The following is a 13,359-nucleotide window of genomic DNA, read 5'->3' as shown; positions in this document are numbered from 1 at the left end:
ATTGGTTATAGTGACAAGCCAACAAAAGCAGCTAAGGTCCAGATTCATGCACTGCCACAGGTTATGTCAGAGAGCTGGTCTGGTTATTATTAAATGTTATGGCAAAGGCAGCAGGCCTGGTTTATTTACTGTGTAAAGTGGATTGTTATCACACTAAATCATAGGCTGTACACAGGTATAATGCTACATGCAGAAATGCCTTTATTAAAGGACCTGTGCTATAGCGCGGTCTGTACTTCTTGGTTTACCTCTACTCAGGGTGGGGTTGCATTATTGGCCCGGGACATTAAGTGGATGGTGCTGAGGAAAAAATTTGGCTCGGGGGGCCCTATGGCTATTGGCAACCATATAGAAGGACAGGTTGTGTTTTACTATTTGTACTAATTATGGACCAAATAATGATAATCCAACAATTCTTGATTTCTTGTTGACAGAGTTTCATCTCTGGTTGCTTCCCTTCATAGTCTGTGGGGATTCTATTGTGATGCTATGCCCCAAAAAAGACTCTGTATTTCAGGCTTTGGACTAGCAGATGTAGGAAAGTACCATCTTACCTGGCATGTTACCCCCATATTTCACTGTATATATGTTGTTTTAGTTGTATGTGTCACTGGGACCCTGCCAGCCAGGGCCCCAGTGCTCATAAGTGTGCCCTGTATGTGTTACCTGTGTGATGACTAACTGTCTCACTGAGGCTCTGCTAACCAGAACCTCAGTGGTTATGCTCTCTCATTTCTTTCCAAATTGTCACTAACAGGCTAGTGACCAATTTCACCAATTTACATTGGCATACTGGAACACCCTTATAATTCCCTAGTATATGGTACTGAGGTACCCAGGGTATTGGGGTTCCAGGAGATCCCTATGGGCTGCAGCATTTCTTTTGCCACCCATAGGGAGCTCTGACAATTCTTACACAGGCCTGCCATTGCAGCCTGAGTGAAATAACGTCCACGTTATTTCACAGCCATTTACCACTGCACTTAAGTAACTTATAAGTCACCTATATGTCTAACCTTTACCTGGTAAAGGTTGGGTGCTAAGTTACTTAGTGTGTGGGCACCCTGGCACTAGCCAAGGTGCCCCCACATTGTTCAGGGCAAATTCCCCGGACTTTGTGAGTGCGGGGACACCATTACACGTGTGCACTATACATATGTCACTACATATGTATAGCGTCACAATGGTAACTCCGATCATGGCCATGTAACATGTCTACGATCATGGAATTGTCTCCCCAATGCCATTCTGGCATTGGGGAGACAATTCCATGATCCCCTGAGTCTCTAGCACAGTCCCGGGTACTGCCAAACTACCTTTCCCGGGGTTTCACTGCAGCTGCTGTTGCTGCCAACCCCTCAGACAGGTTTCTGCCCTCCTGGGTTCCAGCCAGGCTTGGCCCAGGAAGGCAGAACAAAGGACTTCCTCAGAGAGAGGGTGTTACACCCTCTCCCTTTGGAAAAAGGTGTCAGGGCTGGGGAGGAGTAGCCTCCCCCAGCCTCTGGAAATGCTTTCATGGGCACAGATGGTGCCCATTTCTGCATAAGCCAGTCTACACTGGTTCAGGGATCCCCCAGCCCTGCTCTGGCGCAAAACTGGACAAAGGAAAGGGGAGTGACCACTCCCCTGACCTGCACCTCCCCTGGGAGGTGCCCAGAGCTCCTCCAGTGTGCTCCAGACCTCTGCCATCTTGGAAACAGAGGTGCTGCTGGCACACTGGACTGCTCTGAGTGGCCAGTGCCAGCAGGTAACGTCAGAGACTCCTTCTGATAGGCTCTTACCTGTGTTGCTAGCCTATCCTCCTTCCTAGGTAGCCAAACCTCCTTTTCTGGCTATTTAGGGTCTCTGCTTTGGGGAATTCTTTAGATAACGAATGCAAGAGCTCATCAGAGTTCCTCTGCATCTCTCTCTTCACCTTCTGCCAAGGAATCGACCGCTGACTGCTCTGGAAGCCTGCAAAACTGCAACAAAGTAGCAAAGAGGACTACTGTGACCTTGTAACGCTGATACGGAAACCTTCTCGACTGTTTTCCTGGTGGTGCATGCTGTGGGGGTAGTCTGCCTCCTCTCTGCACTAGAAGCTCCGAAGAAATCTCCCTTGGGTCGACGGAAACTTCCCCCTGCAACCGCAGGCACCAAAAGACTGCATCACCGGTCCTCTGGGTCTCCTCTCAGCACGACGAGCAAGGTCCCTGGAATGCAGCAACTCTGTCCAAGTGACTCCCACAGTCCAGTGACTCTTCAGTCCAAGTTTGGTGGAGGAAAGTCCTTGCCTCCCCTCGCTAGACTGCATTGCTGGGTACCGCGTGATTTGCAGCTGCTCCGGCTCCTGTGCACTCTTCCAGGATTTCCTTTGTGCACAGCCAAGCCTGGGTCCCCGACACTCTAACCTGCAGTGCACGACCTCCTGAGTTGTCCTCCGACGTCGTGGGACCTACTTTTGTGACTTCGGGTGAGCTCCAGTTCACTCCACTTTGTAGTGCCTGTTCCGGCACTTCTGCGGGTGCTGCTTGCTTCTGAGTGGGCTCTTTGCCTTGCTGGACGCCCCCTCTGTCTCCTTACGCAATTGGCGACATCCTGGTCCCTCCTGGGCCACAGCAGCATCCAAAAACCCTAACCGCGACCCTTGCAGCTAGCAGGCTTGTTTGTGGTCTTTCTGCACGGAAACACCTCTGCAAGCTTCTTCACGAGGTGGGACATCCATCCTCCAAAGGGGAAGTTTCTAGCCCTCTTCGTTTTTGCAGAATCCACAGCTTCTACCATCTGGTGGCAGCTTCTTTGCACCCACAGCTGGCATTTCCTGGGCATCTGCCAACTCCCGGCTTGATCGTGACTTTTGGACTTGGCCCCCTTGTTCCACAGGTACTCTTGCCGGGAAATCCATCGTTGTTGCATTGCTGGTGTTGGTCTTCCTTGCAGAATTCCCCTATCACGACTTCTGTGCTCTCTGGGGAACTTAGGTGCACTTTGCACCCACTTTTCAGGGTCTTGGGGTGGGCTATTTTTCTAACCCTCACTGTTTTCTTACAGTCCCAGCAACGCTCTACAAGGTCACATAGGTTTGGGGTCCATTCGTGGTTCGCATCCCACTTCTATATATGGTTTGTGTTGCCCCTATCCCTATGTGCTCTCATTGCAATCTAGTGTGACTGTACATTGCTTGCATTGCTTTCTATTGCTATTACTGCATATTTTTGGTATTGTGTACATATATCTTGTGTATATTTGCTATCCTCATACTGAGGGTACTTACTGAGATACTTTGGCATATTGTCATAAAAATAAAGTACCTTTATTTTTAGTATATCTGTGTATTGTGTTTTCTTATGATATTGTGCATATGACACCAGTGGTATAGTAGGAGCTTTACACGCTTCCTAGTTCAGCCTAAGCTGCTCTGCTAAGCTACCTTTTCTATCAGCCTAAACTGCTAGACACCTCTTCTACACTAATCAGGGATAACTGGACCTGGTGCAGAGTGTAAGTACCCCTTGGTACCACTACAAACCAGGCCAGCCTCCTACAGCAGACCATACCCTTTGGAGGGAAAAATTGACTCAGGGGTGCTCTGCAACGTTATTTCTTCGTATGTGCTCATTGATCTATGGTGCTTTGAGTGCCCCACTGAATCCAGCTTTACATTATATTCTGCCCCCAATAAACCCTTTTCACGTCTATGCATGTTTCTTGTAACATATATGCTTTGTCACATAGTTAAAGTTGGTGTTGAATCCAAGAGTCTTATCTGATCATGACTCTGTATCCCTGTTTATTCAACCTTGTGGCTCCCTCCAGCCCTCTGGGTTCAAAGGGTGGACCCTTGAGCAGAGGTTGCTCCTAGAGGAGGGCTCTGTGCCTTATTATAAGTTGGGTGGTTGAACCACCACAACTCCAACATGGCGGTGGTGAAGCGGCCATCAAGCCAGTGACCTCACCATCGTCGTATTATGATGTTTCTACCGGAATGACTGGCAAAACCATTGTATTACGATGTTTCCGCTGGTCTGCCTGGTGGAACCAGTGCGGCGGCATTGGCCTCGGCTCCCTACCATTGCACACAGCACCCTAGGAATGCTCACTGTCTGGCATTGAAGACAGTGTGCATTCCAAGGGTGCTGGAAGGGAGGTCCTGAGCACTGCCCTTCCGCCAGCCTTTCCATGGACCCTGCCATGAAAAGGCTGGCGGAAAGGGAAGTTGTGATCAACACGGCAGTGCCAAACTCGGCACTGCCGTGGCTGACCAGAACTTCGACTGCTGCCAACCTGTCGGGATCCCTAAACCCAGCGGAGGTGGCGGTTTCCTGGTGGTCTAACTGCCAGGAACATAACCTTCCGATCGCACCTCCAGGATTGCGGCGGTCCGACTGCCACCACAAGTTTTGCGGTCTGTGGACTACCAAACTCATAATTAGACCCTATACCTCATTGATTAGCATACTTTTACTGGAGTTTTTGGTGGTCAGTAATGGCTCAGCAGCTCCCACAGTTGTTTGGGATGTACTCAAGGCTTTCTGTCAGGGTCTAACACTCCAGTTTGGTGTCCACCATCGTAGGGAAGCCTTGTTGGAGGAGATGGAGGCCCTTCAGACTCTTGGTGTGTTAGAGATCAAGTTGGGACATAGTATAATGGCCAGGGTTGGGCCCCAGGTGGATGTTTTTATGAAACAGATGACTGTTCTACGGGCATCTCTCAGGCAGCAGATCTGGGAGCCGGGGATCAACAATTCATGTGCTAGGCAGATGTTAAGCTTTGAGCTCAAAGAAATGGGGCATCTGCTTTCTTTTAGAGTGTGTGATAGGTTGGGCCTTAACGCCATTCAGCAGATCAGGGAGGAAAATGGAGGGATTGTTGTTGATCCGACTATCATCAATGCCTTTCAACAGTTCTGTCAGGGTTTATATCGGGAGGACGACTCTCTGTTGTGCGGTATTTTTATTTTTTATTGTAAAGTGAGCTATACCCAACGGGTTGATTTTGAAGTGCTGGTTACCCTTGCTGAGGTAGAGGCTGCAATTGGTTCTCTTGCCAAGGACAAGGCTTCTGGCCCTGACAAAATCCTGGTGGAGTTTTCTCCACCATTTTCCATTTCTTGGATTCTGCTCTTGGGGATCTGTTTAACTTCTTTGATGAGTCTGGTCAGGTCCCCGAGTCCTGGGGCAAGACTAATATCATCATCTTTCCAAAAAAAGGGATGGATCCTATGCTTTGCTGCTTGTACTGCCCAATCTCTTTAATCAATGCTGACTTAAAGATTAACATGTTATTTCATGTTATTTCGTGTTTGGTAGATTCTAACCAGCACTGCTTCATTCCTGGCTGTGACACCACCTTGCATGTCAAAATGGCAATAACTGCCCTGGAGGCTGCCTCTGTTGTCAAGTGCCCGGTTAGTGTGATCCTTTTGGATGCGGAGAAGTCCCTTGACAGGGTTTCTTAGCCCTTTTCTTTGGGCGGTTATGACGTCTGCTGGACTTGGTTCTGGCTTTATTTCCAGGGTCTGCTGGCTTTATATGAGTCTGAAAGAGAGGATATGTTGTGCAGGGCTTCTATCTGATGTTATTGCCGTCTCTCGCAGTACTTGCCAGGGGTGCCCTCTTTCTCCTCAGCTGTTTGCCTTGTATATTATGCGTTTTATTCAGTCTCTCAAGCAGACCGAGGATATCCAGCCATTGAGAATACTTCGGTTTGAGGTAAAGATTCTCTCCTATGCAGACAATGTGGCAGTTTTAACACCTACCCCAGACAAAGCATTGCGGGCACTTGATGAGGTTGCAAATTTATTTGGGGAAGTATCTGGCTACAAGCTGAATTCAGATAAAACTCAAGTTCTGTCTAATATCACTTTCCCTGTTCAGGATAGGAGATGGGTCCAGTCAGCTGTTTATTTGGTGGTCGAGGTATTAGTGCTTATGGAGGAGATTGTAGAAAATATTTATGTGAAGCTATACCTACAAGTTGCTAAGGCATTTACAAAGTGGAATCACTTTTATTTGGGCTTGATATACTGGTGTAACTTTAATAAAATGATTGTCCTTTCGAGATACTAGTGTCTCTTGTTGCATTCCTTTTTCTCCCTGCCGTATTTTTTGGGAAGTGTGAGTCTTCATGCCAGAAGTTCATTTTCTGCTGTAAGAAGCCTCGCTGTAAGGTACAGCTTCCGTCTGGTTCTGGGATGTGGAGAATGGAACAGGGGCATACATTCAGCGATTTTTTACCTTTAAGAGATTCAGTTGCCCCAGGTGTTGGTATTGTGCACACAGTATATTTTAAAAGAACTTGTTTTAAAACCCTAAAGTTCTTTTTATCTCATTTTGGGCTTACTTAAGCAAATATTCCCTGAAAGTACTCGGTGTAATCAGCTCACGTATTTAGGGTACAACCGCAATTTACCTTTGTGTGTTCATGAGTGTTTCTGGGACAACTGTGAGAAGGCCAGACTTGTGGTTATGGGTCAGCTGGAACGTCCTTGTCTCTTTTGAGAATTTGCAGCAGCTGTTTTCCCTCCCTCGTCCCTGCTTTTATAGATATCTGCAAGTACAGCATATTATTTCTAGTTTTAATAAAGGCAAGATTAGCTGTTCTGATAACCCCCTTTTAGCCCTGATTATGAAAGCACCAGTGAAGAGAACCATCGGTCTGGTCTATAATGCAATTGGGTTTTTTTCATGCACTCATGCGGCCGATCCCTTCTAGCTGCGGGCAGCACAATGGAGTAAGCTCTTAAAGTGTTGGGTAACGGTTGGGGGTCTGCAGTCTAATAATATTCTGGGACAAACGGTCTTGAATGTGTTGCGTATCAAGGTACATCACATTAAATGTATTAACGATTTTTACTACACTTCTTACTGCCTCTGGGTTATGAATCTTTGTGCTGGTGATCGTTGCTTTTGTTGTGGTCTTTGAAGGACATACAGGATTCATGTTTTCGCTTCTTGTCCTACCCTTCGTTTATTTGGGTTTTTGCCTTAGGGGATATTTAATAGTATTAGGAGTGTGGAACTCGAAGGTGATCATGTTGGGACATCCTTCTACACTGATAGGTTTATACTTTTTTTCTATTTCTTTGGCTAAACTAGTGCTTAGCTCTTGAGTGGTACACCGGATCTCTGGAGCGGGTGGCGGGAATTCTTGAATCTCTTCCAGTTGGAGATGACATTGCTAGAGAACGATGCACAGAGATTGAGGCTAAGTCAGAAATAGGAGCCGGTCAGGCCTTGGATGGGCAAAGCTTTTGCTGGCCATGTCGCAGGGGTTTAGTCTACACCTATCTCCATGATGCTCCCCTTTTTCCTTTTCCTTTTTCTTTTTCTTTTTCTTTTTTCTCAGGCCTAACTTAGAGATTGATTGGCTTCTTATTTTGCTTATGCAAAATGTCTTAAACCATATTTCACTTGTTGGTACTTAACCTGTTTTGTTCCCTGTCTAGACTACCTCTTTCAATTAAAATAGTTTGTTTTAAAAGGAAATGTCACACCTTTAGGGTCCAACAACTTCCCCAAATTGGTTTGGATTGGAGTGGAAATAGTATATGACACCCCTTTAGTGCCTCTCACCTTCTCTAAATTGGTTTAGATTGTAATGGGAGTAGTCACTGTCCCCCCTTTTGTGCCAACACCTTCCCCAAGTTGGTTAAGATTGCATTGGAAGTAGTAAATGTCACACATTTAGGCTCTCATTTTGACTTTGGTAGTCAATTTCTCTGACCGCCAAAGCCAAACCCACCACCAGACTGCCATACTAAGAGTGCTGGCAGCCGTCCGCCATCTTTGTGGTGGAAAGTCGCCAGCATTTGTGATGGCAGTCTGAGCTGCAGAGGCAGGTGCATCACCAGCACCACCACGCCAGCAGGACTCCACCCGCCATATTACAAGCCGTAATACTGCTGTTGTGGTGGTGCTGGCGATGCAAGACCTGCAGGACCAATCCCCTTCCGGACAGAATCACACCAAATGTGGCCCCCAGCACTGAGTTTTTGCTAGCCTTTCCATGACGTGGCCCCACAGTGGAAAGGCTGGCAGAAACAGGTGTTGTGATCAGCACGGCAGCTCTGAACTCAGTGCCGCCGTGGCCGACAACGAGTCCGACCACCTTCAGCCCATCGGGAACCATGGCCGCCACCGTGGGTCCGGAGGTCCTTGAATGCCAGACTCGTAATAAGTCCTAAAGACTTCAAAACATCACACTAGCATGATGTTTGGATGGAATGTTATAGTTACGTTTTGATGCACAGCAGGACAGTCACCTCTGGTCTACTGGTAAAACGCATGGACTGTCACTCAGTAGGGTGAAGGTTCAAATCCTGGTATCTCATGGCTTTGTGTCTGTTTATTTTTTTGAATGTTAAACATTCTTTGTAATTGAACATTTATGTCTTTTTCCCATCACCATCTTCAGCTTGAAAATCATAGAGATGTCTGGACATTGCATATTAATGAATCACCTGTGGCCTAGTGGTTAAGGTCTTAGACCCTCCCACTGGAAGGTTCAAGTTTCCAGTCTATATGTGTCAGTTGTCATTCCACAGCTTTAAATTCTTTTCAACTTCAAAAATTTAAGGTACATACAGAAAGGCAATCTCAATCTTTTTACTTGTCCAAGACATTTTTTTCTATTTGGCAGAATATTTCTCATTGTGAGTGGTGCTTGTTTGGGTGGTTATCAGGAATTGGCTGCAGAGCCTAGCCGCAGCCCAGGACTTGCTGTCAACCCCGCCGGGCACAGGGGGCTGAAAAAATGGCACAAAGAAATCTAAAAGATTTCCTTGAGCCATTTTTTCTGTATTTTTAACATCTGCTCAGAACAGGCGCTAAAAGGGGACACACCATTGGTTACAATGGGCCCCTATGTACCGTTCAGTGTTAGTGTCAGAATGTTGGCACTAATCCTGAACAGTACATCAATACTGTAAAAAATTCTAACGTTATTGCCTCCTACCTTGTGCCATGACGCACCGTATTTTAAATACGGCACACACATGGTGGCAGTAGGGGAGCACTAAGGAGCTCCCAAAGGTTACAGGGACATTATAGTTAGGTTCTGAATTTACTGGTACAAAACCATTGAAATTCAGCAGTTAAAGTTATTCCAAATAACTATAATTCGCGCCCTAAGGTAACTATAACTGGCAGCCTCACCATGCACTGCTAATTACCCCAGATATTACAGCACTTATGACAAATTTTATAACATCAATAAAAATATCAATGAAACATTAGCAGTCAAATTATTGGAGCGAAAACTGTGCATGGTGGGGGCGCAAGTTATAGTTACCTTAGGGCGTGAGGACTGCACAATGTGGTAAACGTCCTATTGGAAATGGGGGGGTTAAGCTTGTACATCTGGAGGAAAGGTTAGTAACTATTAATCATCTTTGTCTACCAGGACTTCTAGAAAAGGGAGAAATGGGAAAATATATTGAATTGTCACTCTTCCCTTTTTGCTAATTCTAATAAGCTTTGAAATGCTCTGTAAATAGAGCACACAAATCAGCTATGCAGGGCAATTCCATCAAGCACCATAAAGAATAATAATGATCGACTTGCTGCATTAGTATTTTGATTGAGTCATCTAAAAATAGGTGAATCTGCAAAAAACACATATGTATTTTCTTTTTTTGTAAAAATTACAGTGTTGAACGATGGGAAGAACTATAATAAGGTTCAAAGCAAATTGAGGTACAGGGACATTTCAAATGCAAAACAAAGAAAAGACACTATTTATTTTAGGCTGCCACGGAGGTGCTACACTGCATTACATTCAATTTGTGACCTGGGTAATCCTGTAGGAATCTTCACTGAGGGAGGATTGTAGTGCAATAATAAACAACCAGACTGAGGGAATGTAGGTGTTTTGTGGGAAAGATTGTGCTCTTCTTGGGTGAACCTCTTGTTCAACCACATCTAAGGCCTCCTATTTAGTGATGGGAGCACCAAGGCTAGATGACAGGTCCTTGCAAGGTTATGGGTGATAGCATATGGCAGTGCTTTGTTGTTCTTTGTTGCTCATTGAGTGAGGAGATGGTGGTAGGATTGAGGGGCATTGAATCATTTGACCACACTTGCACTGATAGAGCAGTAGTTCAGGTTAACGTGATGTACGTAATGAGAAATTGTTTTTAATGAGGGGTTTGTTTGTGACTATGTGCAGTCTTGGAAGGTAGTATCTTGAGGTAATAGCATGCATGGGGTGGGTGGCTCATCACATATGTCATTTATCCAATCTAACTCAACTATGAAAAAAGGAAATTGTTAAAGTGGCATTTCATGTGTATTAAGGTTATGAAAGGACAGTACATTTGGTCCTATGCACGTCTCAAAATGACATAAGTAAATCATTCCATATTGTTTGCACTAGAGCAGGGAGGAACATGCAAAACTATTTTTGAAACGGGTGAACAGATGTTTTATTGATCTTTTTTCTCTTCAGCTGGAGGTATATTGCTATGATTCAGTACTTCCTTGCCACTGCATGTTAGCAGAACTTTTAGCTGATCAGATGCAGCTGAAATTGTGCAATGCAAGCCTCTGGTTCTTGTGTCTGCAGAATCCAAATATCCTTTTGTTGGATTTAACAATTGTGTTGGGCAATTGCCATTATTATGTTTTTTGCAGTGGAGACAGGGGTGTAGCTTCCATTTGGTGCAGTGGCTCAGGGCCCCAGAGGTTTGTGGACCCACTGAACACTAATTATATGGTAAGATCAGAGGTTCATATTATGCTGCCTTTATTTCTAGTTAATTTAATAGCAGACAGGTTTTTTAAAGATTTTTTTTTTTAAACTGATAACACTAATCTGCAAAGGTAAGTTTGAATATTAGATCCCTGAACAATAATGGTGCCCATAGAGCAGCTTGTATAGCTGGGTTAGGGAGTGGGAGGAGCGAGATCGCTGGGTATCACATTTAAGCAGGATTTATAATTACCTGGCTTCCCACATCGGTTAGTCTAAGAAGTTAGGTTACTGATTGAGGGGGTGAAACCCAACTCGAGCAGAAACCACAATCCTTGTTAGGGTGAAGTCACAAGCAAACCCTAAATTAACCTTGCTTAAACCTAGGATAGCTTTGCACAGAGAAGAAAGCTTAACTCAGAGACAATGTATAAAATAATTGTGTGACACTAACAAAGTGAAAACATGCCACGAAACGGATCCCACACCAGAATAGAATAATAGAGTACATTTTAATAAATAACACAAGACCAAAACAACAGAAATTTTAGTAATCTAACCAGAGATATATGTAGGGTTAAAGATTTAAGTGATACTTGCTCCAAAAAGCACAAAACGCAAACTGTAGATATCTGGTCATGATGGACCATGACAAAGATTTGGGGCCAGATGTAGCAACCCTTTTGCGAGTCGCAAACGGCGAAAATCGCCGTTTGCGACTCGCAAACGTGGGTTTGCAATTCACAAATGCATATTGCGAGTCGTTACCGACTCGCAATATGCATTTGCGACTCGCAAATAGGAAGGGGTGTTCCCTTCCTATTTGCGAGTCGGAGTGGTATGCAACTCCATTACGCGGTCGCAAATGGAGTCGCAGTTACCATCCACTTGAAGTGGATGGTAACCCACTCGCAAACGGGAAGGGGTCCCCATGGGACCCCTTCCCCTTTGTGACTGGACCCCATATTATTTTTTCAGGGCAGGGAGTGGTCCAAGGGACCACTCCCTGCCCTGAAAAATCCGAAACTGAAGGTTTCGGATTTTTTTGAAATGCAGCTCGTTTTCCTGTGAGGAAAACGGGCTGCACTTAAAAAAAAAAAAAATGCTTTATTTAAAAGGCAGGTCGCTAACATGGAGGTCTGCTGACGTCAGCAGGCCTCCATGTTAGCGAGTGCCTATACTCCATTGCGAGTTGCAGTCGGTGTCTCAGACACCGTACTGCATAGCAATTTGCGACTTGCAAATTGCGAGTCGCAGGGACTCGCAATTTGCAAGTCGCAAATTGCTTTTTTTTGTACATCTGGCCCTTGGAGTGTACTTTGTCACTCAGTTTTGCCTAATCTAATTATTGGCTATTGAAATATGCCATGATTTTTTTTCTGTTATCTGTATTGATACATTTCTATATATCGTTGAACCTGATATAAGTTAATTTGTCTTCCTCTCTCTGCAATCGATTGGCTGGAAGGCGAATACTTAGTTATTTCCCCATGTGTATCTTCTTCCTATGTTATTTTTTTGTGATTCCTTTATTAATAAATAATTGTATTATGATATAATAATGCATAGAACTCATATTTCCAAGTCTCCGCCCGCCAGACGGGAACCGCCAGTTGGCCGCCACGCGGGCAAAATAGCGCTGCCCCCATTCCAACATTCCCGCTGGGCCGGCGGGAATGAGGGCCGCAACACAGGAGCCGGCTCCGAATGGAGCCGGCGGTGTTGCGGCGGTGCGACGGGTGCAGTTGCACCCGTCGCGCTTTTCACTGTCTGCTAGGCAGACAGTGAAAAGCTTCATGGGGCCCTGTTAGGGGGCCCCTGCACTGCCCATGCCACTGGCATGGGCAGTGCAGGGGCCCCCAGGGGCCCCAGGACACCCCTTACCGCCAGCCTCTTCCTGGCGGTGAAAACCGCCAGAAACAGGCTGGCGGTACGGGGGTCAGAATCCCCAGGGCAGCGCTGCTTGCAGCGCTGCCCTGGAGGATTCTCCCAGCCGGGGCAAAACCGGCGGAGAACCGCCGGACCCGGCTGGGCGAGCGCGGCTGTCCCGCCGCGGTCAGAATGACAAGTGAACCACCGCCAGCCTGTTGGCGGTGCTTCCGTCATTCGTGACCCTGGTGGTCCATGACCGCCAGGGTCAGAATGACCCCCTATGCCCTGTTGATAAGGGATACCTGTTTCTTCGAATATATTTAGACCTCTGGCCCCTTTATATCCTTGGGTTTCCCTTAATGCATGAGCTAAGTTACAAGTTCAGACTGACTGTGATTGGGTGAAGGCTGGCTACAGAGACACTGTTAGGCCCACTGGACATGAGTTCCCTAAATTCTGATTGCAGAGCGTTGCAAGTTCCTACTTTGAGGATGCGTCGCATTGTGTAGCCGATACGAGGCGTGGGATCGAGGAACTACAAGTCTGCGATGTGAAGGCTTGTGATGCTAAGTCTGGTGTTGAGGATGCGTCACGCAGCAGAGGCGATGCATCATTTCCGAGGAGCTGAAAGACCTCTATGTGAGAGTCTGCATTGTCATCAAGAATGCTGTTGCTAAAAACTTGCGATGCAGAGTCTGGTGTTAAGGATGGATCGCGCAGCAGAGGGGATGCGCCCATTATGAGGAACTGAAAGGCTGAGATGCGGAGTCCTGGCGCCTGCAAAAGTCGATGCAACAGATGCAGTTTGTTGGTTTTGC

The 13,359-nt window shown here is 46.1% G+C and overlaps 1 protein-coding gene across 1 annotated transcript in view; it reads left to right on the top strand.

The window, feature by feature from the left end:
- Positions 1-13,359, top strand: part of SLC25A45 (solute carrier family 25 member 45) — a 272,034-nt gene that overhangs the window by 155,217 nt on the left and 103,458 nt on the right. The window lies entirely within an intron of this gene.

The sequence above is a fragment of the Pleurodeles waltl genome, chromosome 9 (genome assembly GCF_031143425.1).
Source record: "Pleurodeles waltl isolate 20211129_DDA chromosome 9, aPleWal1.hap1.20221129, whole genome shotgun sequence".
Classification (NCBI taxonomy): Eukaryota; Metazoa; Chordata; class Amphibia; order Caudata; family Salamandridae; genus Pleurodeles; species Pleurodeles waltl.
Note: the sequence above shows the minus strand (reverse complement) of the source record. Positions and strands in the feature narration are given on the sequence as shown.